General features: G+C 35.1%; 1 protein-coding gene across 1 annotated transcript in view; it reads left to right on the top strand.

Annotated features, from left to right (window-relative positions):
- The first annotated feature begins 565 nt into the window (after nt 1–565).
- The window catches only part of LOC129758154 (uncharacterized), a 240,152-nt gene continuing 213,104 nt past the window's right edge, over nt 566–27,613 (top strand). Inside the window, exon 1 of the mRNA XM_055755615.1 lies at nt 566–1,519. The gene's annotated coding sequence lies outside the window, so the exon portion shown is untranslated. The remainder of the gene's footprint in view (nt 1,520–27,613) is intronic.

Raw genomic sequence — 27,613 nt, 5'->3', positions numbered from 1 at the left:
ATGAGTCCTTAACATGTTGGTATTCAAGTGCCATTCAAAATAAGGTAAAAGTTAGGAAAAGATAATGAAAATTTGTGATTGTACAAGTCGGAATAACAAAATATCACTTTAAAAATATGTATACCGTCAATTTACACCTGCAACCACGCGACTCCATCGAAAATCGTTGCGAACGGCGAAAGTTAAAGTCGATGTTGCGCAACAACCAGCTGCAACTCAGACGTGAAACGCAACAAATCGCGATACGTAGCAACCCAAACTTCTAGGCGCTATCGCAGTAACCTTCAATAACGCTGTTACACTGGCCCATATATTTGCGCGCTCATTTTCCTCGGCCAAATCGTAACGGCCACATGCTTTCCCGACTCGGAAAACGACTCTCGAAGCGCGTATGATATGAATTTTCCCGAACCGAAAAGCGTTGACGAAGTGGCGGAGGACAGACGAACGGAACGGAATGGTTCTGGCCCTGGCTGGCTGCCTGGCTGCAAGACTCGTCGTCGGAGTCGGAAAAATCGTTTATAAAAGGGTATACCCGTCGGTGAGTTTTACGATTCGCTGGAAGGACACCGCTGGAATAACACTTGTTGAATACCCACTGTTAGAGTACGGATTTTTTTCGGAGGTGGTGCAACAACTACTTGTGTTGGAGTGGGAGTAATTAAGTGAGTGTGCTAGCTGGTGTGATTAGTGATTAGAGTGAGTGTTGCGTGTTGACTACCTTAAGGCGCGGACGATTTGTTGGGAGTCATTGAAGATTCGTTCAATCGGTCAATTGGAAGTGAATTTGCGTCGATCGTGTTCTGCCGTTCGGAACAAGTGATTTCAACTGCTATTAGGACCGGAACGTGGGCCCAAAAAGTTGGCGCTTGGTGGCCGTTCGATAACGGTTTTCTGGATTCCATTCCGCTGCTCCCAGAAAAATCGGTGGATTCGGTGAAGTGGATAATTCCTTAAACGGTGCAATAATCGTTAGCTGCTAAATGCACTTGAGGCGTGAAAAAGGTCACTTAATGCAATCGCACCCGCCAGGACATTAATGGCTTCGAATTCGCTGCTCAACGGTTGAGAAAACGTGACGATTGGAAATTGTTTGCCGACGGACCCGTCCGAAAATTTTCCCCCTGTTGAAAAGTGATCGTTAAATTTTACGACTCTATCAAATCCGGAGTTAACCAAACGTTAAGTGTGGCGTCAATGTGATTTGAGTAACCTTCAATCTGGTAACGGAGACGGATTGAAAAAAATCGGGAAACCGCCGTCGGCGTTGCAAATTCGGGAAGTGAAAAGTTGTAACCAGAATTCAATCTACCAGTGTGTAAGCCGGAAGAAGTTGGGTGAATTGTTATCCATCGCTTTGTGTCTCCTAATCCCTTTTACATTGAATCGATTCAACTGGGATTATCCGTTGGAGGGGAAGAAAAAGAAAACTTTCCTTAACAGGACATTGCAATTAAAACCTGATCATTTGAAGGCAAACTATCTCCCGAACGAATTGTTTGTATAAACATTCACTAACGTAAGTACAAACTACTTATTTGATATCTGATAACTACGATAATGTTTAGGTATATTTATATAAAAAGTGTTTGTTGAAACTAAAAATCAGCTTTCTGGTCATACTTTACAAGACAAAGTTTTTTCTACTTTTAGGTTCTGAGACAGTCCGATTTTTTTATTATAAATTCTTAATACAAAAGTCTTAATTCAAAGTTTTGAATTCTGAATTCTAAATTCTGAGTTCTGACTTCGGATTTCTAAATTTTGATTCCTGAAATTAAAATTCTGATTTCTAGGTTCTGGGAACCCGGATCATGTATAGTTCGACCACTCGACGATATCATTCATTGATCAATCTTCATCTAAACTTAGTCTAATTATTTGCTTTGGATTTAATATTTTGAACAATGAAATTAATACTTTTTCTCAAACAGAGTTTAGATTTCAAGCTTAGAACTCTTAAGCTGAAATAAAACGAATTAGATCACGATGAGTATTTATTATTCAATTTATACGTTGCATATACAGAACGGTGTCCCAAAATTGCATAGTGTCTGGGAATCTGGGGGCTCAATCTCCAAATGATAGATTTTTGTATGGAGAACAAACCTTTGTATGGGGCCACCTAAAACAAGGTATGTTTAGAGGTTTCGCTAACGCGATCTTTGAAAAAAGACTACTTTTCAAAAAAGTTCTACATTTAAAAAAAATCTGGGTCAAAACATTTTTTCCAAGTTTGTATATTTTATATTTTTTAAATTTTATTTGAATTAAAGAGTACACGAAAAAATATAACAAAAAAATTTATTCAGATTTATAATCGGCAAGCTATTTTCTAAAAAAAATGTTTCTTCAATAAATTTTTAGACGACAATTTGTGGCTAAAATACAATCTTTGAACCGCAATTAGTTTTTTGTTTTAAGCCCAGTCTTGTTGCGGTCTTAAGGTGAAATGCTTGTCTTGATTTATTATTTAGTAAAATCAACATAAATAAGCAATCAATTGGTTGAGAAAATAATAATTGAGGAAAAACCAGTTTTATATGCTTCTTCGGAACACAATATATCAGACAATAAAATTTTTGGACAAATTTTGTTCCATAAAATAGCTTGCTGATTTTATATTTTGATACAAGTTTGGTTAATTTTTTCTGTGCAGTTTTTAACCCAAGCAAAATTTAAAAAAAAAATAAGATGTATAAATTTTAAGAAAATTTTAGGACCCAGATTTTTTTTATAATCAAATCTTTAGAAAGCGAATAAAGTCCACGTTTGCGTTTGCGAAACCTTCAAACATGTTTTTTTAGTTGGCCCTTACAAAAGTTTGTTCTCCTCATTCATATCTTCCATTTGGAGGGTGAGCCCCCTAATTTCGCGACATAATTCAATTTTAGGACACCCTGCAGTTAGTCAAAAAGTTTTCCGTATAGCACTTATATCGACAACGAAATTTGTTTTAAAGGTACTGTTTCAATCAATAGTAGAACTGAGATATTTTCATTCAGATGAAAAAAGTTCTCACTTTAGATTGAGGTCGCCAGATTGCCTGGTTTTATGCGAGTATTTACGGATATTTAATTTATAATTTGGGAAAATCCGGTCTGGCCCGGTTGCCCGGATGACATAGAAAATGCCCGCATTTATTTACTTTATTTGCCAAATAAAACAAAAAAAATTGTGTTAATTTTTTTTTTTTAATCATGTGTCCAAATCGAATCTTTTGAGCTAGTTTCTAAAATAATCATGAAACGTATTCTAGAAGCCTAAAATACAATTTAAAGTCAACTGATAAGTTTTGATGAAATTAAAACTTATCAGTCGACAGTTAAACATAACTGTTTTGATCTTTTTTTTCCTTTTTCTGGGATTTTCATCCTTAGGGATGATTCATTCCGAATAACAATTTTAAACACCAATCGAAAGGTATTAAATCAGAGAATCAATAAAAAAATACCGTCAACTGGGGCATCATGCAACACTTTTCAACATTAATGGCTTCTAAAGACTTAATGTCCACAGATAATCATTCTGTTTGTACATCAAAAGTTTTAAGGTTGATGGGACATCAAACTGACGTATTTAATCAGAAAAAATAATGGTTTCACCAGTTATTTGTAAATTTACAAAAACATGCATTTTTCACTAAGAAAAAGGGGTAAGTTGCAACAAACTTTGTTTTTAATGAAAAATCAAATGAAAACGTTTGCAAATTTATTGTTTTAGGAATATTTTAGTGACATCACACAAAAAGCACCAATTGCAGTAATTTTTTATTTTGTTCCAATAAAATTTTACATTTGTCTGTCAAAAATGTTTTTAAAGAAAAAGCATTAGAATACTGCATACATTTAGGGGTGAAAAATATAAAACAAAAATTCTACTAGGCACAGACAAGCTGGTTTGAAAGATTATTCAAATTTTTATGATACTTTTTTCGAACATTTGGACTTTTGGATCTTGTTGATCAATCCTGTATGAGTGCAATCGACAAAAAAAGTGTGAGTGAATTTGGTTGAAATTACTAAAATACTGTATAAAAACCGAAATTATGTGCTTAGCTGTGCAACGATTCGCAAATCACCTTAGCTGGAATCCTTAAAATTAATGTTGGATGGATGAAATTTGGAAATGAACCAACGCGCGATGCAAAACAATCATATTTCAGTTTATGGAAACGAGATTTAAAGGGTGAATCTTTGATTTACATTTTGATGCAATTTAGCCCAGACTGGTAACGGAATTTTAAAAACATTTATTTTAATTGTTGCGATATCTTTGTGTGGGCGTAGTAAAACACTATTATACAGTTTAAAATTCTACTTGTATATTAAAACTCTAAGGACTACAATAAACGTGTTAACTACTTGAGATCGCAATATAAAAGGTAAAGATGGAATGACACTTATGTTGAGCTTCCGCCCATCATCGTTGGAGCCGTGACGTATATCAGGCTGACGGCTGTCAGCGGATGAGTTGGTTGATGACGATGATGACGGGGGGTCCCAACATTAATAAATTTGGTAATTGACCAAAAAAATTTTTTATACCAACAGTGTGGGTATAGGCGTATACTGCCGTTAGAAGCAGTGTTTGCACTTCGCACCTGAACGTACAGCGCTCGGGTTTCGTTATAGAGTTGTTTTTGACATTTCTTACGCACACTTGCTGAGCGTGTACAGATGAGACGGGACAATTAACCTCCAAAACTCTCGGTACAAAAAAAGGACAGCCGGTCGACAAACATGGTCGTTTTTGAGGTTGATTGTCCCAAAACTAAAAAGTGTTGGTGAAACAACCAGCATAATATCACCAACACTATCAGCGGCAAATAGGACTATTGATTGCTACTGGACCTAACCGATCATCGATCGTCCAATTCATCGCTAAAATACAGATCACCTCGCACGATGCTTGCTGTCAAAACAGTGCAGCACCATCATCAAATTGGAATCTCACCAATGGGCAATGCATATGGCGAATCATGTTGGTCTTCGATCAGGAGTGAAAGTATCAGTCAGTGAGTGAGTGATACATTAAGCCGATCATTAGCGTATTTTGTTTGATTTGATACATAGCAAATTAATAAATTCATTTGTTGTTATAACGTTTTTTAACATCAGTATGATCAAAATCAAATTGTAGTTGTGTTTGTGAGGGAAAGATGTTCACTTTCGCCGTGTTTTTCAATTTTTATAAGTTCTCTTATTAAACTATCTTCCGTCACGTTAAAACTACTGAGAATTTATGGTGTCCCGCACAACTGTTTGATTTTTCTCGTCCAGCAAAAAATAATTTTGAATTTCATATAATTCAGGCAGATACTGAGTGAGCTACATTCAGAATGGATCAGTTTGTGTCTCACTCATCTCCGATATGCGATGTTTGCTAAACCGATGATTCTGAATGATGCGACTCGGTTTGCATAGCTGATAGGAGCGCTGATCGAGATTGCATACCAGCCAGGCGAAGCAGTTGCGAGAGGCGCTATATCCCATTATACAATTAGAATGTTTCCAACAGGAAACGCATCCTGAGTGTTTCTTTTGATTGATTTTCGGAACACTGGTTGGAAGCATAATTGTTACATGTTACATTCTAAAAATTCTTCTTTTTAGTGTCTAGAAGAGTTATTTCAAAATTTTTGTTCGTTAGTATTTGATAGAAACATCAAGTTCACTCTAAAACACATGTTTCAAACATTAAATATAATAACAATATTCATCGCACCGAGGCGGTAGACACCAAAATACCTCACATATCAAAAAGAAACATGTGACAATTAATCAAATTAATTCAAATCAGTAGAGGAACCAATATTTACAAAAATCTATTTTTGAAGTTATTGCTTAAAAACTTTAAGTGTCCGGTAGTAGACAACTTCCCCCTATAGGATAATAAAACCAATATAAAGTTTGTAGGTGATATCATTAAGCCAATCCGTTATACTGGATAAAGTTTTTACGGCATCGAAAAATGTTGAAATTTGTACATCTATTGATCGATTTCTTAAATTTTCTATAAGAAACAAAAACTTTCAAAAATATCTCACGATGCGAGAAACTATGTCATGATCATTTTGTTATCATTAAATGATAACTTTATAACATAATATTAAAATAAAAATTCAATAAGTGTTGTGTTATACAAGTGTTGCATCTAACCCTGCTGTTGCTGATGCTCCGTTTGTCTGATAAGCTTTGTAGGTGATATCACAACCTAGCGTCAAACTGGGTTAAGTTTTTTAACCGGCAGCATCCGGTACCAGTTTCTAAGTTTTATTTTCCCATTTTCTTAACATGTCCTTCTCTTCTTTGACCTTCTTCTTGCTCTTCCGAAGTTCCCGCTCCATTATTGCCCAGTATTGCCCCACCGGGCGCAGCTCCCGACAGTTTGGAGGGTTCATGTCCTTTGAAACAAAATGGACAGAATATGCCTCATACCACTCCAGGACACTTATAGAATAGTGGCATGATGCCAAATCTGGCTAAAATAGCAGAGCTTAGTCGTGTAGATTTGTAGATCTCGCTATTTACTGTGCCCTTTGTCAACCCCCGAATTTGCTTAAAACCGGCTTTTAGATACGTATCGGCGCCAATCACCGGCTCCTGGAACCGCTTCAATACTCTGGAGACGGCTGAATGATGAATGTTCAACATTTTCCCAACTGCCGGTGCGATAGGTCAGATGATGTGTAAACAATACACATCAATGAGAAAGTGTGCAAAATTTGGTTGATTTTACCCAATGCTTAAAAGGTTATGTCACTAATCTTCGTTCGCAAAACTTAAAAATAAATGTGTTAGACAAAGCTTTTCTAGTTTTGCCGGATATTACTTACAAAATTTGGGGAAAATTCGGAGCCTGGATTTTATTGGAAAAAACCCGAATTTTGCCTGAATTTATCCAGTTTATTTGCCAAATTGGGCAAAAATAATCATGTTGTGTTGCGATATTTTTTTAATTATGCGTTCAAAACGATTTTTAAGATAGTTATAATCATGAAAGTTTTAATGGTAAACTAAAATACAATCCAAAATCTGCTGGTAAGTTTTAATAAAAATAAAGTTTAACAAGTTTTTTTTCTTGATTTTTGAGTTTCCTGAGTCCGGATATTGCCCGAGTTTTAAGTTTTCCCGTAAATAGGGAGTTGGAAAGAATATTCTATTCTTATTCGTCCCACACATCTCAGACACCATTTTAAATTCTAACGTTGGGACCGTAGAAAAACGGATGATATTTATTACTTTTTATCCGTGCAAAAATGTAAGATAGTTAAAATTAATCTATTGTACAAAAATAACATGTTGTCTACCACAGACGAGCAGCAAATTCTGGACTCCTAACCGTTGGATAAAAACGGCACTGACAAGAACAACAGACTGATAAGTGAGATACACACTACATAATTTATTAATTAACAACGCTCCGTAACAAATTTGTAATACTATAATAAATTTCTAGTTCCCTTGAAAAAGACCACCAAAACTGGTCGAAACGTCGGGTATTTCAAAACAAAGTTGTTTGATGTACTAAAAATACCGAAAAGCCATAAATATTTATTATTCTTTAAAGCGTAGCCAATTTTCAGAAATGCCAATTTTTTGTGTTTAAATCGTTCTTTGAAACGATGCCCTGCATTGAAATAAATTTAAGCTTGGTGCTCGCTAAATTTTGTTTTATTCGAGAAACTTCCAACATTAATGTTTTCTTAAATAAAAAAAAAACACTCGAACATTAATTTTTAAATGGATATCAAAACATTTTTGAATGTTGTATGTTAAAAAAAATCATTTGGCTCCAAGGGCCTCATATAAAATAAGAGTGGAGTTTTGTGGAGGCTAGGAAATATGAAAAATTTTCAAAGTTTGTAAAAATCTCATTAAAAGTTAAACTTAAGATGAGCTTTTGGCATCGCTAACTCAAAAATAAGAACGTTTGTATCCCAAAAGCCCGTAAACAGAATGATTTTGTCCAGAATGACAAATACTCGAAATCAAACCACAGAATGAAACATTGCCCAGAAAAATTTTTCCCAGAATGCACCATTTGCCAGAATTTTTCCCCAGAATGGACCACCTCCCTGATTTTTTTTTCTCCAGAATGAAATATTTCCCAGAAAGAGACAAAACATAAATTTTCTCTCTATTTTTTTTTTTTACATTTCTCTCTAGTTTAATCTGTATCTATTCTTTGGAGAATTTTCATATGATTTGTTATTGCATTTACTCTATATGATTGACATACAAAATTAGTATAATTTGGTCCAGTAAATTTTGAAATATAGAATGCTGAATTTTTGTTTTTCCTGATTAAGATTTCTTCGCCGTCTTAAGGTTTTAACATAAATTATTGTATTTTGTTAAAGGTTCGGATACTTCTATCGATTTTATGCTAACCAGTGTGCCTATCAGGGGAGAAACATGATATACTTATATGGGCATTACTTATGTTATCGGAAATTCCTTCAAATGTGTATACAAATAATATACACATGAGTAGTCATCTGTGTACTATACATTGGATTATTTTTTGTTGTTTAAATCTTCTTCAATTTTCTAGCAAACGGTTTTATTATAAAAGTCAAAATTTTCAATCCTCAAACACTGGGGGCTAAATGCGCCTATTGATGTTTTGAGAAAAATTTCAGTTTTTCTGGTTATTGGTCATTGAAAATATTAACTTATAACAATAAATCTAAAGTTAGGGTTGCCATATCATGAAATCAGTTTATCTATAAAAAAAACTTTATCAAATCTGTTTTGAGATCTTTGAAATCATTATTAAACTTTTATCGAAGCCTAAATATTGTTTGTTTTGTTGGTCATTTTGAAAAACGACTGTTTGCGCTTAAAGGATTTTTTCCCCTAACAATAATTTTGAATGACATTCGTTCGAAGTCATGATTGTTTTCGTTTGAACGAATGAGAACAGTTCGAGTAGCTTCTGCCTTTAAAAATACAATTATGCTACACTAGAATTGTCACTTTTCCGAACAGTATCGTCGGAAACGAAAGTCTAAAGAAGGCAAAATTGTGGTTTCAACAAATTCACGTTTTGCCAAGGTTTCAAATAATGTTATCAATTGTTTGCTTGTTTCAACTTGATTAGTTACTGGACGCTTTCAAGATGTTGATAATTGAAGAATGATAAATAAAATCTATACGAATGCAGATTTTCGCAAAAGGCTCAACAAAATTAACGAACTTCTCAAAATAATTTCAATACTTTTACATGATCTATCGCATATCTATGTTTCTTCAGAAAACAGCTCTCTGGAGCCACCACAAAATTGCATAGCTCTTTGATCCCTTCGACATCTGAATTGCATCAATCATTCAAATGTGACTGAACTCGGCAATTCCTCGCGCAGGGCAATTTAACCAATAAGATTTTTTTTTGCCTTTTATTGTGCTACTCTGCATACATTGGTTGATAAGCTCCTTACAGAAAGACAGACAGACAAACAGAAGTAGATGGGCGATGGTTTTTCCCTCATCTACAATTGGCCGATAATGGACGCAATTCTGTTGAAATAATTTTCGGGCAAACGGTTATCTTGGGGCTGCTCAAAGCTGATTAGATTGTTATTCGATAATAATTGATTGGAAATCATATGTATGTATATGGGTGGAAAGTTTTCCGACTTTCTTACTTTCCGTGGGACGTCGATATCTCCCTTTTATGACTGGTTGTTTGCAAAAAAAAAAAATTTAACGACAGCTCTAATTGAATTGTAGTGGTTATCACGTGCCATCAGATCTAATTTTATCTCTGCTTATTTAATGCCGAACTAATGATTGGTCATGATACCTGTTCCTAATTTACTTTTTTCATCACATCGTCTAGTCTGGAGGAAAACTTGTGTGCTCACCTATTTTGACCTTTCTCTAAAAAAAAAAAAGAAAAACAACTAATCAGAACCCATCAAAAAACGCATGTAGGTGTTAAAAGCTGTGAAAAACAACACCCTATTTCCCAGATTCAATCACCATCTTCCGCCGTTCACCGGATTTTCGGGCGACTAGTTAGACTAGACCCTTTTCCGGAAGATCATTTGCTAACAGTTTTCCGAATACCTGCCCAGTATGGGAAGACTATTCCTAACAACCTCCGGATGACCAAAGGATCAAGCTATTTGAGTCTAGGAAAAAAAAGCTAAAACGTTGGTAGGAAGGGAAGAAACATTGGGGGATTGGTTACAAGTGGATTCTGCCAAAAGGCAAATAGGTTCTTCCCCCGCATTTTGGCGTGAGTTCTCGTTCACGTTCTCGGGTGTTGTGCGATTTTACGACCTTTCTCACGCGAACCGAGCCATCCTTTGAGCGTTCTGCTGCTTCTAGCTGCTGTCAGTTGGTTAGGTGGAAGTAACTACAACCGTTAAATTGGGAAGAGTGGATTTGTTTTTTAGTTTGTTGGGGTGTCCCCGGAAAAAGTTGGTAATAAATCGTTTTCTAGTTTTCTAAAACGTGTCACGTATGAGCTGTCGTGAGGCTTAAGAGTTACTTCATGTTCTACAAATTGATTTACCTGAATGGAACCTTCTAAATCACGTTGCATGTTCGGCTCGAGCTCAGGAATATGTCTCACAAAAAACTAGCTCCAGAAAGATGACGAATTAGAAACTAGACCACTAGACTTTGTGACAAAGCAAGGTGGGAGATTGGAGAGCGCGTTCTCATTTCGATAAATTTTAGGATCTACGGTCGTAAAAGATGTGATCGTGTCACTTCCAAGGATGAAACTTTTGTGCTGCCTTTCTGGTGACAGAAATTGTATTACTTTTACTTATATAAAAACCAAAATAGTATTCGTGTCTAGAGAACATATATTCTGGTGGGTATAAATAGAATGTCGGAAACGCCTGGTCAAGGTTTCCCCCTGAAATAGTCATCGAATAGAAGTACGAAATATTTTTCACTCATAACTCCCTTTTACGTTTACAGCTTTTATTTATTAAGTCACGTGATGACAAATTTTGTAATAAGGTTTTTTTTCTATTTTTTCGAACGCGTGCTAAGTGGCATGCAAAACTGGACACAAATTGAGAGTGCAAAATTTTTAAATCGTAACTAGCATGTTTGAACTGTAATTTTACTGGTCAATGTAAAGAGTACCGTCAAACGGGGCATCATGCAAAAGCAGGGTTAGATGCAACATTTGTATACCACAACACTCAATAAATTTTTATTTCAATATACTGTAATAAAGTTATCATTGAATGATAACAAATTGATGATGACAAAGTTTTTGACATTGTGAGAGAGTTTTTTTTTAGTTTTTTATTGTAATAAAAAATTCAAAAAATCCGAGCAATAGATGTACAATTTTTTACATTTTTCGATGCCATAAAAAATGTTACCTAGTATAACGGATTGGATTAATGATATCTCCTACAAACTTTATATTACTTTCAATATCCTATACCAACACTGTTGGTGTACAAATATTTTTCGGACAATCAAGAAATTTTTTTAAATAAATATTTTTATAATTCAGTTAGCTGACTGGGGCTAAATGTAACAAAATGCAAATCAGAACTAAATCTCATAAATCTCGTTCCCATATGCTGGGATATGATTGTTTTGCATTATGCGTTTGTTAATATTAAAGTTCCATCCGTCCTAAGATTTATTTTCATAATTTAAGCTAATATTATATTTTTTTACCCCTAAATGTATGCAGCAGATTAACACTTTTTGCTTAAAAAATTTTTGACAGAAAAAATTTAAAAATTAATTCGAACAAAACCAAAAATTACTGCAATTGGTGCTTCATGCGTTATGACATCACAAATGTATCAAAAACTATAAATTAATCATTAATTACAGAGTTTGTTGCAACTAACCCCTTTTTCTTAGTAGGGGGAAAATCGCATGTTTTTGTAAACTTAAAAATAACTGGTAAAACCAATATTTTTTTTGACTACGTCAGTTTGGTGTTCCATCAACCTTAAAACTTTTGATGAACAAGAGGTATGATTATCTGTAAGCATTAAAATTTTAGAAGCCATTGAAGTTGAAAAGTGTTGCATGTTGCCCCAGTTGAAAATTTTCTTCCACAGTTTGTTCTGAATTGCTTAACGGATAAATCAAGCATAAGTAAGCACTTTTTTTGGACGTAGCAATTGGCGTTGAGGACCAAAAATGTGAAAATAGGGGTTCGAAATAAGAATAGCACCACTTGAGTTTTACAACAAAAACAAGATTATTTTTAAAAATTTATTGTGTAAAAGTGAATAATAATGCTTCTACGAATTGTTTGAATAGATAACTGCATTTTAAGGAGTTTTCCAGAATTCCATAAATTTTCATAGGTTTTAAAAGGGGGTTTTAAGAGATGCTCCGCTAGCGTTAAGAAATTTGATATTTGAGCTATAAATCTTTATCAAACTGCTTGATTTCTTCATTAACATTCATAAATATAATGCAAAATGATGAAACATAGATTTGAAGTTGAATTTGAATCCAAAAAAACAGGTTGGAGTTCAAAAATACTAATGTTTTTTAATATTCAAACACTATTTCTCTAGTTTTAAGTCATAGGTGACAGCACTATCTTGCCATTTAACCAAATTCATGCCCATTTTCGAATATCCGGGATTAATTAGGGAGTGCTAGATGATTTCGGTCAAGAAATAAATTCATGCACCGTGTGAACGCTTTGGAAATTCTAAGATTACTAAATCCAAAAAAAAAGAATTGTTTCAAGGTCACTAAAAGTGAATTTTTTGGACAGATTATACTTTGGATAAAGTTATACCTTGCGATGGAGCTAGATGGACCAGACGGCGATTTGCAATTGAATCGGAAGTTGAGATGAGCAGGAGTTTTGGCGGTTGTACATTCTTGTGCTGGTGATTGTTTTGCAAATCCGGAAAAACTTTCTGCAGCGTGAACTTCCACAAAACTGTGATAGGAAAATACCTCAAAATGATGAACTTGGTCTAAATAAACTGGGAAATCAATATTGAGACAAAATTTGGTTTGAACTGCAAGATAGTGCTGCCATCTACGACTTGAAACTGGAAAAAGTATGGTTTACTGAAAACCTTTGGAATTTCGGAAAACTCCTTAAAATGCTGTTATCTTTTCAAATAATTCGTAGAAGCATTATTATTCACTTTTACACAGTAAATTTTTTTAAATAATCTTGTTTTTGTTGTAAAACTCAAGTGGTGCTATTCTTACTTCGCACCCCTTTTTTCACATTTTTGGTACTCAACGCCAATTGCTACTTCCAATAAAAAGTGCTAACTTATGCTTGATTTATCCGTTAAGCAATTCAGAATAAACTGTGGAAGAAAATTTTCGTAATTTTCAATCATATTTTAACACGCAAAACACATAATGGTGCTATTCTTATTTCGCTCACTGTATTATAATCCAGGAGTTAGCAACCTTTTGAAGCAATTTGAAAGTCTTTCGGCGGACCGCATTAATGTAAAATTTAGTTAATACTAGTTTGCAGAGCTTTACGTAATTTTTGATAACGACAATTTTTTTACAAAAAAAAAAAAAACCTGAAAAAGGATAAAAACGAATTCATGTACTTGAGTAAACTTTTTTTTTTAATTTAAAGTGATTAAACCAGCCGAAATTTAATAGGTTCATCAGTAAAGATTGATCGTTTTTTCTAAAATTTAAATGTTTTAATTGATGTGAAATTTTGAAAGTCTTTCTATGGATCGTAAAAATTTTTAACTTCACGTTTTTTATTCTAGATTTTTTTTTTAAAGATTTCATAAATTTTATGTTTTTTAGACACCTCTAGGATAGGCTTTCTTATGCTGAATCATGAAAATCCTATGACTTTGATAATGTGGATGATTGGCATGATTTGCCTATGGAATTTCTGAAACTAGCTTCACACATAGAGTTTCCTACCCGGGATTTTTCCGACCGGGAATCCCCGGGAATGAAAAAAATTACCAAAACCAATATAATATGCAAGGGTTGAGCAAGGAAAATAATAGCTCTACATTGATATTTGGCTTAGGCTTAATTTTTTTTCTCTAAAAACTGGCAAATAAATTAAATTTGATAAAAATGTTCCGTGGTTAAACTAATAATGATCTTTAGTTGACATAAGATAAACAGTAAACAAATACCTAGACTACTTAGATACTACACCAACTTCTATCCGATTCCCGGGAACTTTAAAATGGCCGGGAAATGGACACTCCACACATAACACAAGACAACAAAATTCTTTTTTTCCGATGTGCAAGGCATCTCACAACTTATCTTGACTTATTCGGGTGCGCTGAGTTCAAATATTCAATTTCTTTTGTTAGCTCTAGTTTTTGAGATAGCTTTTAAAAATGGGTTAAACAGTATTTTTTCAATTCTTGTACTTTTTTGATAAAACTGTAAAATACAAATACTTATTGAATCAATGATCAACATTCTTTAAACCTGCGAGTAATATGGAAGTTTTTTTTTGTTTTTTTTCCAAAAATAACTGATGTTGAATCTTAGGTTTACCAGTTATGAAAGATCGATTTTACCCAAGACTGATCAATTTATAAATTTCCACACGCCCTTACACCGAAACTAGAAGTGATAGACGAAATCTGCGGAATGTTTATGAATTTAGGACGATTTTACAAAATCATTTATTAAAACATAGGCAAAAAAATAATCTGTTCCCTGTGTAATCGTTACTGTTTTTGTAGAGAAATCATAATTTCACTGAGTCATGTCGATAAGAAATTTATAATCATTCACCCAGTCTTTCTTATGAAACTTTCATTATTTCTGTTAATAACCAAGAACAAAAATATTTCACTTCATAATACAATTTTAACTTTGCTTGGAAAAAAATGACTTAACATATTCTTAAATTAGGGTTTCCCCGTGCTTCGATCCACCCAAGTATCATTATATAGATCAATGCAAAGTCAGCCTATCGACTTTGCTTCTTCTAGACCAGGGGTTTTCAGATCGTGCTCCGCGGAGCACTTGGTGCTCCGCGAAGCTTTTGAAAGTGCTCCGCGACGTACGCAACGAAAATCATAAACCACCTTTGAAAAACTCTGATATTTTTTTATCGTTTGATTTTTATCGAAATAAGAGAAAAAAAAATTGCAAGGTATATAGTACGAACGAATAAATTTAGTTTACTTTGTTTTTACTGGCGGCTGAATCCCTGCAGGGATGATGGCAAAGGAAGGTTGATTATCAAAATGCACTGCTTTGATCGAACAACGTTGTGTTGAAGGACTGAGTGTGCAAAACACTTTATTTTTTTTGGCTTGATTAGAGACACTTCAACACTTTCATGTCGTTCGTGTCTTTAAACATTTAATGAAAAGGCTGTTCTTGCGCCGTACTTGGCGAGCTACCGATTAGCAAAGCTGGAGAAGCGCATACTATTGCTGAAAATTTATTCAAATCTTGTATTCAAGAAGTCGTCCGTATCATGGTTGATAATAAAACAGTGGAATTGGTAAATTCGATTGCCATGTCTGACAACACGATTTCTTGGTAAATTTGTGACATGGCTGAAGATGTTGAAAGCGATTGAGAACTTCAAAATTCGACATGCCGCTTGACAAATCCACAGATGTAGCAGGACTAGCAATCCTGATGGTATTTGTTCGCTATCAAGGTTCTGAATGTTTCGAAGAAGATTTGTTCCTTTGCAAACCGTTGCCAACTTCCACGTCGGGGGCTGAAATTTTCAAGCTAAATAATTGATGATTTTGTTACGGACAACAATATTCCATGGTAAAATTGCATTAATGTATGTATGGACGGTGCGAAAGCAAAAGTTGGAAATACTGGCCAAGTCTGGAGCCGTTGCCAAGATCAAAGAAAAGACTAAAAGTTGCGGTAATGTTCATTCCATCCTTCATCGACATGCACTCGCTATCTTTGAAGGAAGTCTTGGACGAAAGTATAAAAATAATCAGCTTTATCAAGGCTCATCCGAAAAATTCAGGGTTATTCAAGGCATAGTGCGAAGAAATGGTTAGCCAACTTTCCACGCTACTTCTTCATACCGAAGATCGCTGGTTATCTCGTAGAAAAACGTTGTCTCGCATGTTTAAATTAAGAATGACTTCAGTCTTTCAATGCAAGGTAAAGGAATAATAATCTTGGATTAAAATGGCAAAATCATAATGACTATCAAGAGAAAAATCAAATTTTGGGCAGAATCACTCAAAAAGCGCAACCTGGACAGCTTTCCGGATTTAAGAAGCATTCAATCAGAAATATCCTTGAAGTTATCATCCGAAAATTTCCAAGAATTATAACAATCACAAAACTTTTCGTTGATAAATATATTTTTGTATTTCTCGGTGAAAACTTAAACTAACAGGCCCACGTGTCTAATAAAGTCATTTACAATTACAATTTTTTGCCGCACAATAGCTTCCAGCAAAATTCTCCGAATAAAATCATAAAATGATAAAAAGATCGAAGACTTTAAATGAGATGAACAGCCTATTTTTATGTTAAAGAAACCAGAATCATTAACATCGCAAGAATATGAATCCTTGATAGATATGACATCGGATTCTTAGCTTCAGGAAAGATTCGTATCCAAAAAGTCGTAGGAGGAGTATTGGTGTCAACTAAAAAAATAAATTTAAAAGGCTGTACGATAAAGCCGAGCTTATTTTTCTGCCGTTTTCCACAACTTATCTATGTGAGTCTGGATTTTTCACATATATCGCAACGAAGACAAAATACCGATTCCGACTAAGCGCGGAACCAGACGTCAGGCTACAACTGACACAAGTTTAACCAAACTTGTTACACCTTGAAAAATCCAAGAAAGCGTATTTGTTCTATTGAAATCATTAATGTTTGATGACACAAATTTTGTTAATAAAAACAAAACTATTCAAAGAGTAGCCATTCATTACTGATTTTATTGACTACGATGACAAGGCACATCTTATTTGAACGATAAATACTATCAATTTTTCAAAACTTGGGTTTTTCATTCTTCCAAAAATATAGGTGCTCCGCCAAAAATTTTAGTTCTAAAAAGTGCTCCGCCGAGCAATTGATCTGAAAACCCCTGTTCTAGACAATGATACGGTGCGGGACAAATGGTCTTTTGCGGCTAGAAAGTTTTCTCAAATCACGCTATTGGCTCATTTTCAACACCTATCATGCTTCCTAATCTAATCTATCTATAATTTTCAATACTTTCATTTGAAATTCTTCCTGTTAGAATGTATACTTCAGCGAAATGCCATTAATCATTAAATTAGAAAAGTCAAAATATTACATCAAAAGGTATCAAAACCTTGTATGAATTTTTGAATTTTTTTGTGTAGGTCTATTCATAAAATACTTTCTTGCCTTATGTTCAAAGCGTATCACCCTCAAAATGCATTGATTGGATATGTTTTCTTGCCAGCCATTTCGTCAAAAGGCCGTAGGGCCATTTAACCCGATAAGCCCATTTAGTAAACCTTCCCCCTACCTATCTAGAAAACGAAATGTGGCGACGATATGCAACTTAGATGTGATTTTTTCTCTTCTTGATTCCTTGCTTATTTGGAAACATTTTGGCAGAATACATTTTGTTGAACATGCACAAATGTACTCGCTGAAGATGTATCAAGCACATTTTAAATTTTAAGAACAACACACATGAACTGAACAAGAACCATTCTTTAGTAATAGATCAGATAGGAACTGGCTCACAGTGCAAAGATAGAACAGAGAAACTTTATGATCAGCATTTCAGAATCTTACCCGGGCAGTAGCCGGTTGTTACGATCGACTAGCTCAGGCGGCTCGAACACTCAGGGTCGGCGCTGCAAAGGGATGGCTCAACAAAAGGTCACTAGGAAGAGGGACCGCGCCCCAGAAAATTCCCCCCAGAACCCTTCCGAGGTATATCGGCTCGAAAGAACTAAATTTGTATCAAATTTTAAATTTTACATCATTTTATTTAAGTTTTTTTTTTAAACAAACAAAAAACATGAAAGGAAAAGGGATTACGGTGCGGCCGATCTGCTGCAGATGATCTCCCGGGCAAGTTTGGTTAGCCACATGATGGGCTTCATGGGTTTTAGGTTAGGTTACTGGGTCTGGGCTTGGTCGACAGCCAAAGCCGGAGGCCACTTAATAAAAAAAGGAAGGTGTTTGTTACCTTTGTTGGTGGGTGGACCCCCCGGCCTGTCTGGACAGTGTACCCGGATGGCTTGGATAGATGGCGTCCCCGGATGGAGTGAAGCAGCGGGCCGCCTGGTTCGGCTGGACGGCGTGCTGCTCGGTTCCACTGGATAGGGAGCTCCCCAGTTCGGTTCGTCGGCGTTTCCGGATAGCAGGACCAACCGGCGCGCCGCCTGGTTCGGCTTGACGACGTATCGCCGGGTTCGGCTGGACGATTGGCCGCTTGGTTCGGCTGGACGAAGAGAGTCGCTCGAGTTATCGGGACCACGTGGTTGTGCAATCTGGCTGGACGGCGTGCTATCTGGTTCGGCTAGACAGCGTGCCGCTCGGTTTGGAAGGGCGGCTTGCCGTATGGTGACGGACGGCGTGTCGCTCTGTTTGTTTAGACGGCTTGCCGTATGGTTACGGACGGCGTGCCGCTCAGTTTGGCTATACGGCTGGCCGTATGGTTACGGACGGCGTGCCGCTTGGATCTGCAGGACGGTGCGCAGTCTGGATTTTGCTGGATGGCGTGGTTCGGCTTGATGGTGTTCTTAGGGTTCGGACCGCTTGACAAGGTCGTCTTTCTGGGCCACTTGACCGGAATCCGATTTATGGGGGGCAATTGGCGACCCTCCCAAAACGGTTCTTCTGATAGATTTCGGCCAACACTAATAATTTCCACGCGGTCACCGAACTGCACTCTGGATCTTGGACAACGACGCACCGTCCTCGATCGTAGCCAAACTTCGAATCCCAAACGGATTTCCTCTTCGCAGCTTTCTCTCCTACCTTCTTCTTCTCCGGAACTTCAGCTGTCATCTCCACGTCATCTTCGTTTTGAGTTACGGTGCGTTACCCTTATTGATCGTGCGCTCAGCGTTGAGGGGTAGGAGTTAGAAATAGGGATGGACAACGGACATAATCAAATAACCTTCCTACCAGACAACCAACAACTGTTTAACAATGTACCTAACTTGTCAAAAAAAGGAGCCTTAAAAATACAATATTTATTTAAATTAATTAAATATATACATGGGATGGGTTCTACGAATTTACAACGATTGCTACCAGTACGTGTGTACGGTAACACGGTTTAATACCGGGTATTGTTATTACTTTTCACTTTTCGATAATTATAATTGAAATATTTGATGGTTCAAAAATTCTCAACCCTTTTCCCTCCAAATTTTCAAAAATATTTTCCATATGATCACTCTCAAATTATTATAAAAATGATCTCATAATTAAGTTGCAAATATCATTGAGCGGTTCTCTTAACATGAATATTTCTATGTTTTTAATTTTACATTTTTCCAGATTCAATTTATTGAATAACAATTTGATAAAAAAGTATTTCATCTGATGAGAATCATATTCTAATCTAACCTGATTTTAAGTCTTATATGTGTATCTCTATGGAATTTGAACTTAATTATTTTGTTTATTTTTTTTATTCACTGTTTAAAATCTTCATGATACTTCCCAATCGGCATGAGGTAAATATTTTTCGACGAATCACAAACCAGACGATCAATGATGAAATGAAAATCATTTAAATATCTATCCGGTTATTTTTCTATATCAGATAATTTTACTTGGTGATAAAGGTATTAAAAAATGGAAAAATGAATTTAGCATTTTGCAGCTGAAATCAGAGATTTCATTGTTTAAAAATATCTAATCTCTTCCGCAATGTTAGCACCTGATATATAAATAATTTTTATTTGAAGGTACCAGAAACTATCTCCAACGCAGACAACATGGCTATTTGAAAACAGTAAACTAAGCTCATATCCAGTTCTTTTACACGCTTAAAATGTTTTTATTCTCTGGGATAGCATTTGAAAAAAAAATCGAATCATAGGGGGGGCCCCCGAGAAAAATTGCCTCGGGCCCCCCGATGGCTTAATCCGGCCCTGATAATAGTTGATTCGTGCTTGAACAAAAGTAAAGTAAGTATGTGATGAAAATGCTTCTTTAAAACTCGCTCATTTTCAACGCCTGTCATTTTCATCTAATTTTCTTCTATAAATCTATGATTCTTCAAATCTTGAAATATTCTTACTACCAGAACATAACATTCACCGAGCAAGCCGTTAAAATTTAATTTACTTTTGATTAAATTTTTTTTAAATTTCAAAACATAGCTTACAGTGACGAAAAATTATCAATTTGGCAACAATTTGTGTACGCTATCCAAAAACAAACTTATTTTCTGATTTGTTATAAAGCTCAGAATGATTAAAAAATCACAAATTTCTGCAATAAAAAACCGGAGAATCAACTTTCGTTTCAGTCCGGACTTCTAGGAAGAATTTACTTAGGAAAATTGAATTTATTCAAGCCTTCGTTTCACACAGCAAAGAACAGTTTTTGTATGAAAAATGTGAAAAATCGATTTTTTCCTGGATGTAAACTTAATTTCTAACTGTTTAAAATTATTACATACTTAGAAAAAATTCAAAATCTTCAAATGAAGGGTTAATAGTTGAGGTTGTCAGTCTCTGAATGTGGGTGTTTATTTTTTTCAGATCACCCCGTTTTGGTCGATCCAACATACCTACTGTCAGAAATAGATCCCACTGTGCTGTAGCGCGAGCGGGTTTGTTGGTTGGTTTCTTTCGCTCCAGCAAATAAATTGGCCAGCGGGCGGGCGCGCGTTCGAGCATAGTTGAATTCAAATATCTCTGCCCGGAATTCCGGCCTTTTGCTGGCTGAGAGCGGGGTCCATCCGTATGTTGCCGCTGATGCTGTTGCTAGGGGCCAACTAACTGGAAGGACTGCTGTGGCGGATCTTTACTAAACCACGTTCTTCCCTTCTCCGAACCTAAATACGCAGCCGGGTAATGCTTCACATTCCAGCCAAGCTCCGGGTTTTCTCCGGAGTTCTCTCCGTCTAGATTCCGTCAGACGTTAGAACATATGATGCTTACCCTCGTTCGTTACTCGGGTGATGGTCATTCTGATGGACGAATGGTTTTATGCTGCTTCATGTGTCTGTTTTGTTGAGGATTTTAATTATAATTGTAGGGTAAGGATGGTGGAACATTTCATCGTTAAATAATTTGTTTTCCTCAGATTCAAATTTGAACGACTTGTTCTTGAGATAAGAAATTCTGACATTCTGTGATTTTACCCAGAAATTCTGAAATGGTTTTCTGTAATGGAAACAGCATAAATTTATTTGAAAATTCATGAAAATTGAGCCTTTTTCACAATTCACTGAAGAAAAATCAGTTAACACAATATTTGAAATCCAAAAGTGATGTTGACATTTAATTTATAATTTTAGAAATATGTACAAAATTGAAAAAATCTGTGAAATATTGTGTGAATATTTCCAAAATTCTGTGTTCTGTGACACAGATTCTGTGAAAAAATTTGCTCAAAATTCTGTGAAATTATAGATTTTTCTGTGATTTCGGTAACCTTGCATTAGATACCAAGTTCGTAACCGATAAAAAAGGTGCGTGGATAAGGTACATATTTCATGGACACCTGGGGGGCCTGGGGGCAAGGTTGCCGAAATCACAGAAAAATCTGTATTATAACAGAATTTTGAGCAAAATTTTGTCACAGAATCTGTGTCACAGATCACGGAATTTTTAACATTTTCACAGAATTCACAGATTTTTCAAAATTTGTACCGAATCCCAAAATAATAAATTTTTATGTCACTTTCGAGTTTTTATTTCTGACTCTAATTCATGAAAATATGAAAACAATGTAATGTAAAATGATTTTTTCCTGTTAAAACTGTAAGTATATTCCAATTTGTTGATGTTTCACGTGATTTCCCAATAAACTTCATTGAAAAAACGTCACAAAAATCCGTCACAGAATTTTAGGTTCAAATCACAGAATTCGAGATTTTTTTTGTCAAAAACACAGAATTTTTTTCGGCAACCTTGCCTGGGGGTCGATCGAATCTCTTCGCAGCGTATGTACAATCCATCTCCACTTACGCACCCAAATCTCGATTTCTAGCGCCTTTTGATGACAACGGCGATGTAGTTCTACACATTTCTAATTTTTTGGTGTAAATTCATGACAAATGTACATTTATGCCAATCAAATTAGACGCATAAAAGTGAAGCGTCTTTTAAGACATAAATTTAGATTGTTACAGAATTAACATCGTTTGGTGTTGAGTTTTGGTGACATAAACATTCGGAGGCTAACTTTTAGAGGAATAAGTTATCATGGACATGCATTCTGGTGAATTTCCACAGTTTGCAAAAATGCTGTAAATTAAACGTTATTTCAGTTCAAGCTATTGGAAAAACATAAAGTTTTAGTGCAATTCCAATGATTTGATACTGTAATGACGTAAACTGGGGGAACTTTGAATCCTATTTTCATACATTTCTGAATATTTATGGAAGGGGTTGCTTTTTCGTAATACCTTAAAGTTTTAAAACACTTGCTAAGGTGAGGAGTATTAAACATGATCATTGATTGCAGTAAATTCAAACGACATTGGTGGTTATAATTAAATGCTTGTTACAAACCAGATTTCGAGTTTCGGGGTAACTTTGATAACTATGGTTTTTACGAACCTCAAAATCTTCAAAATTATTGTTATAATGCCACTTAGCACAGAAGGCACAAAACAATTTTAACAGTAATTTATGTTAGAACTAAACTGATTTTTTCAACTTTTTTTTCTGAAACATTTTCAATCAAAAGATGGACAATGTTGATGCATACATCTAGGGGTAAAAACTATAAACATATCTCAATTATTTCTGGCCTCAAAAACAAATGAAATTTGGCCTTCATGCAATTCCACAGGTCCTCGCACTGTTCCCATTTTCTTTTTTTCTTCAAATCAGGGTTTTAGCTATTTTTACTTTTCGTACTTTCTCATAGAAAATCGCCGTATTTTTTCAATAACACAAACTTTTACCAAATTACCATAAAAATAAAACTTAAACCAAAGCTAAACGAAAAAAAAAGTTGAACTTTCACATAAAACAACCCATTTGCTCCTAAATGCTCAAATTTAATCAGGAGAGATGTTTGTTTGTGAGCCTTCGAAAAACCAGATATTTTAAGATTTTAAAATAACATTTCAAGTAATATCAAAAATCTTATACTAAGATCCAAATTTAGCTTATTTGTAACTCAATTTATAAACTTTCAAACGTAGTAAATAGTTTTTAGATATTTTAACTTTTTACCTAGTTAATTATGATTTTCTGCAAAAATTTCAAGATGATCAAAGTTCCCCCAGTTTACGGTTCTTCATAAAATGCAATAAATAATGAAGATTGTTTTATTAATCGCATAGATAAATATATTTTTAAATATTTTTTTTTCATAACAACAATAAATGACAAAATTTTAAGACCTGATTCCTGAACAAACCTTTCATACACAGCAAAAAATTATTCATATAGCATTACAGCAAATATCCTGTAAAAACAAAGAGTCGGGCATTTACCGTAATTTTGGATCCGACTTGAAAGTTGTTTATCTAAAAAACTTGATTTTTTTTCGGTAAAATATGCTCTACAAATGTTCGAAAAATTTCAAATCAAATCATAATTAGGAATTTTAGAACTATGTAGGAATATAATTATTCATCCTATCCTTGCAACCTCCTTAAGTATTCATTCATCGTTAAAGTGGTTTGAAAAGATTTGGAACATTTGTATAAGACTAAATTAAATTTGAATCCAACTTATCGAATAGCACCTCAAAACTTTATTTTTCAAATTTGACATTGTTTATTATTTTGAACAAATATTTTCACGTATTCACTACATGAACTACACTACCTTCTCAATTGATTTTACAACCATTCGTTACTGACCTTAAGTTTTATGTTGTTGAATTTTAATTTTACACATGATGAAAAATTACACATATGTGTCAAAATTCCTTGAATTTGGTAGTTTCCTCCGGATACTTGACACCATGAACTGTTCACCTAAAGCAATATGTGCATAATTTCGTTGAGTCCATAGTTGAGACGTGTAGCACAATTTCCATTCACAACTGTAAAAAAAAGTCGGAATGACATTCAATTATTAAGCGTGTTATGAGTTTTAAAATATTTCCCTTATCAGCTAATCGAAAAAAAAACTTTGTACATATGAATGCATTTGAAAGTATCGAAATCCGCTACAAATGAAAAATAACAGAATCAGTTTTGTGAATTGCAATTCGATGTTTCCTTCTGGATCTAAACTAAAGTTTGAATTTGCCGAAGCAGCAGTTAACAATACTAACATTATTTAACAGGAAGAATATTTTGCTCACTGAATTTTTGCACTTTTTAGAGCAAGTTAACTGGTGTTGGGAGCAAGTGGTAGAAATTTTGACACTTTTAGCACATTTTGAAAACTTTACCATGCAAAAACATTTCAAGATCTGTGGCCTTCAAGAGTTTTTTACAACACGTGTTGTATTCTCGCATGCTGTGATGCAAAAATAGCAATATTTCTATCACATACGGCTGGAATAGAAACAGTGCTGTAAAAGAAAATAAACCTAAATCAAACTACAAAAACTATACCAGAAATTTTTTCGAAAAAATTAAGACTAAAACAGTCATTCGTAAAGAGTTGAAAATTTTCAAAAAGGGTTATAAATACAACAAAACCGATAAATGGAATAAAACAGTTTCATTTGGAAAAACAACATATTCTACTGTTCTATGTGTTGTTAACCTTCTTGGTTGAATAATTCTACTGAATCAAAGCTATTTAAAGATCAAAGGAATCTTTCGATTGCTTTGATTCAGAGTATATTAAATTTCATGGGCGATGGATTCGAAAAATTATTCTTATATCCTTAAGGAAAACCCATAAGATCCGTCAAAAGTTGGGTGAAATTTTAGTTGCATCCCACTTGCACCAATGCAAAACCACCACCCAAATTTTCAGCGCTTCCATCGCCTATTGTACCAAAAACTCTATCCGAAAATATTTGTTATCGTATCAATAGATTAATATTCGTAATTTTTAATTGTAACAAACTGACCATTGAGTTAAATTCCATCATCTAAAATTATAAAAAAAAACTGGACGATGAATCAGTTGCGACAATTTGAAATGTTTACCAAGAGTTTGATCCCGTCAAAACGCTAGTGTGAATCATGGAATATTGCATGTTTTTTCAAGAATCACTCACAATTTAGAAAACTACTATCACATGGAAGTAGTATTTTTTCTTATAAATAAATTGCCTGTCCTGTTAATTAAACCATAGTAGAACAAGAGATAATTTACGGCTCAGCACCTTAGTATTTAGTTTTCAGATAGCCACGGATGTTTTGTAGCGATTCTGGTTTTCACCGTTTCCGTTAACTTCTTCACTTCTATAGTGGTGGTCACAATTTTAGGCGGCTAAGACGTCCGGCTGTTTCTAAGAGACTTATCTCCCAGGAAATTATCGAATGGTACGTTAGGGAACAAGCTATATTATTTGAACGAATGACAGTTGATCAATCTCTCGAGGCCTTATCGGACGAGAATGGAAGGTTATATACTCATAGACTGGAATTGTGATCGTCATCAAAACGACAAAAAATCATTTCCACATTTTCTTATTAAGAAATAAACCTACCGAAGAGTTTCGTAGAGTTGGATGCGCCAGTCAAACATAGAAGCTTGTACGTGAATATTGGTCGTTCGAGAATGATCGAAAAACGACTCAGACGGAAAAATGGTAACGAAATGAAATGTTTCAAATAGTATTAGTGCATATACATATATTAATACTGATTTTTTAACCTGATTTTTGAGGAACCATTAAAATAAAAGCTCTGCTTATGCTTATGCTTATGATACTTACTCAGCCAGATCTTGTCAGCATCCCGGTGAGTAGTAAAAGTACATTTACTACACATCTTAACTCGGCCGGGCCCACTGTGCAGCATTGGATGACAACTGGAATCAAGGGAGAAAGAAACGTGGACAACAGTACCATACGTTTCTGTAAAAAGTTTCACCCGGAATCGAACCCGATCCATCTGAGTCCGCTCGCTGACATCTTACCACGAGGCCAGCTGGACGAACCATTATAACCCAAGCAACCAGAAGTCACATATTTACTTGAATGAAGGCATTGAAAGTTACATATTGGCTGACAAAGAGAATCAACTGCCCAATTCCCTTTAGTGAACTTTATGTACTCATTAATGAACTTGAAAGTTGCAAAAGTGATCAATTTGTACGTGTATGTGATTTGTTTTGCCCAATCCCCATGAGCGATCTCTATGTACTCACTAACGAACTTGAATGTTGCAAAAGTGATTTATACGTTCGTTATACGGGACTTAAGTCACATAAAGGGCACAAAAGTGATCAAAACGAGATTTGGTAAGTCATATAAAGGGCACAAAAGTGCTCAAAATGGGATTTGGTAAGTCACAAAAAGTGCATTGATGTGCTTTCAAAATCAAATCACCACTTCGAGTTTTAGTTTCAGTTAGAACAACATCTAGACGTGGTCTTCGTGGATTCTCACCACGAAGGTCGGGGTTCAATCCCCAAGCCGGGCAATTTTTTTTTCAATAAGTAATTTGGTAATTGAGTGATCATTCTGATGCGATAAATGTAGGAAATGTAGGAAAGAAGCAATTGAGCAATTTGTCGAGTTTGGAATCCGGCGCGTGGCATCATGGCGGCAAAATGTACAGAACATAGTAAATACTCAAGAGAAGGTGATATGAACCGAAGCCAAGGTTTCAGTTGAGATAGAGAGAGATTTTTTGCTCATTTTGCGATTTTTTAGAAGCTGAATTAAAAGGCCGCTGGAAACTGAATAGGAGATCATTAAGACTTGTTTTGGAACTTGAAAGTATCAATAAGAACTTAAATTTTGAGCTGCATAGAATGAACTTCATATCAATGATGGGGCTGAGTAAGCGCTTTTGTACCTGTTTTATGGGACTTTTGGTTGCATGGGAATAAAAGCTCTTTATTTAAACTTACCAGAAAATTGTCAAATGAACCATATCCTATGACACGATCCTGGCTTTTGGAAACAAATCAATAGAACACATCGCAGTTTCTGTTTTGATTCCTTTTTTCAGTTCGGTTAGATTGTGAGTACACATTTCCGGGATTAAACTTTTTTAGCATGAGAATCTGCATACCAAATCAAAAACTTTTCCCTTTACTTACTTCTGGCAATGACGGATTTGCACAAATTTATCACAGATTCAGCGGCCGTTATTTCACCAGTATTGGGAAGTATTGGAATATGGACCGTTGCGCAGACATAGGTAAAAACAAATGGTTGTTCATTTGGTTGGAGAATGTGAAAATATCAAAAAAAAAAAAGTTACTATACTCATAAGTTTTCATCATAAGAGATTTATTTTTAGGTTCAGACCTGATCTGATCTTTTTTGGCCACATCTCGAACTGATGTAGTTTTCTTACTGGCGTACGCACGCATGACTTTCCGGTCCAAAGTTTTGTCCACCGGACCCGGTTTCCGTCCAAGATTTTTTGTCCACGAAGCTGCTTTCCTCTC

This window comes from Uranotaenia lowii, chromosome 3 (assembly GCF_029784155.1).
Source record: "Uranotaenia lowii strain MFRU-FL chromosome 3, ASM2978415v1, whole genome shotgun sequence".
In the NCBI taxonomy this organism is placed as follows: Eukaryota; Metazoa; Arthropoda; class Insecta; order Diptera; family Culicidae; genus Uranotaenia; species Uranotaenia lowii.
The sequence above is the reverse complement of the archived record's forward strand: the minus strand, read 5'-3'. Positions and strand labels throughout refer to the sequence as shown.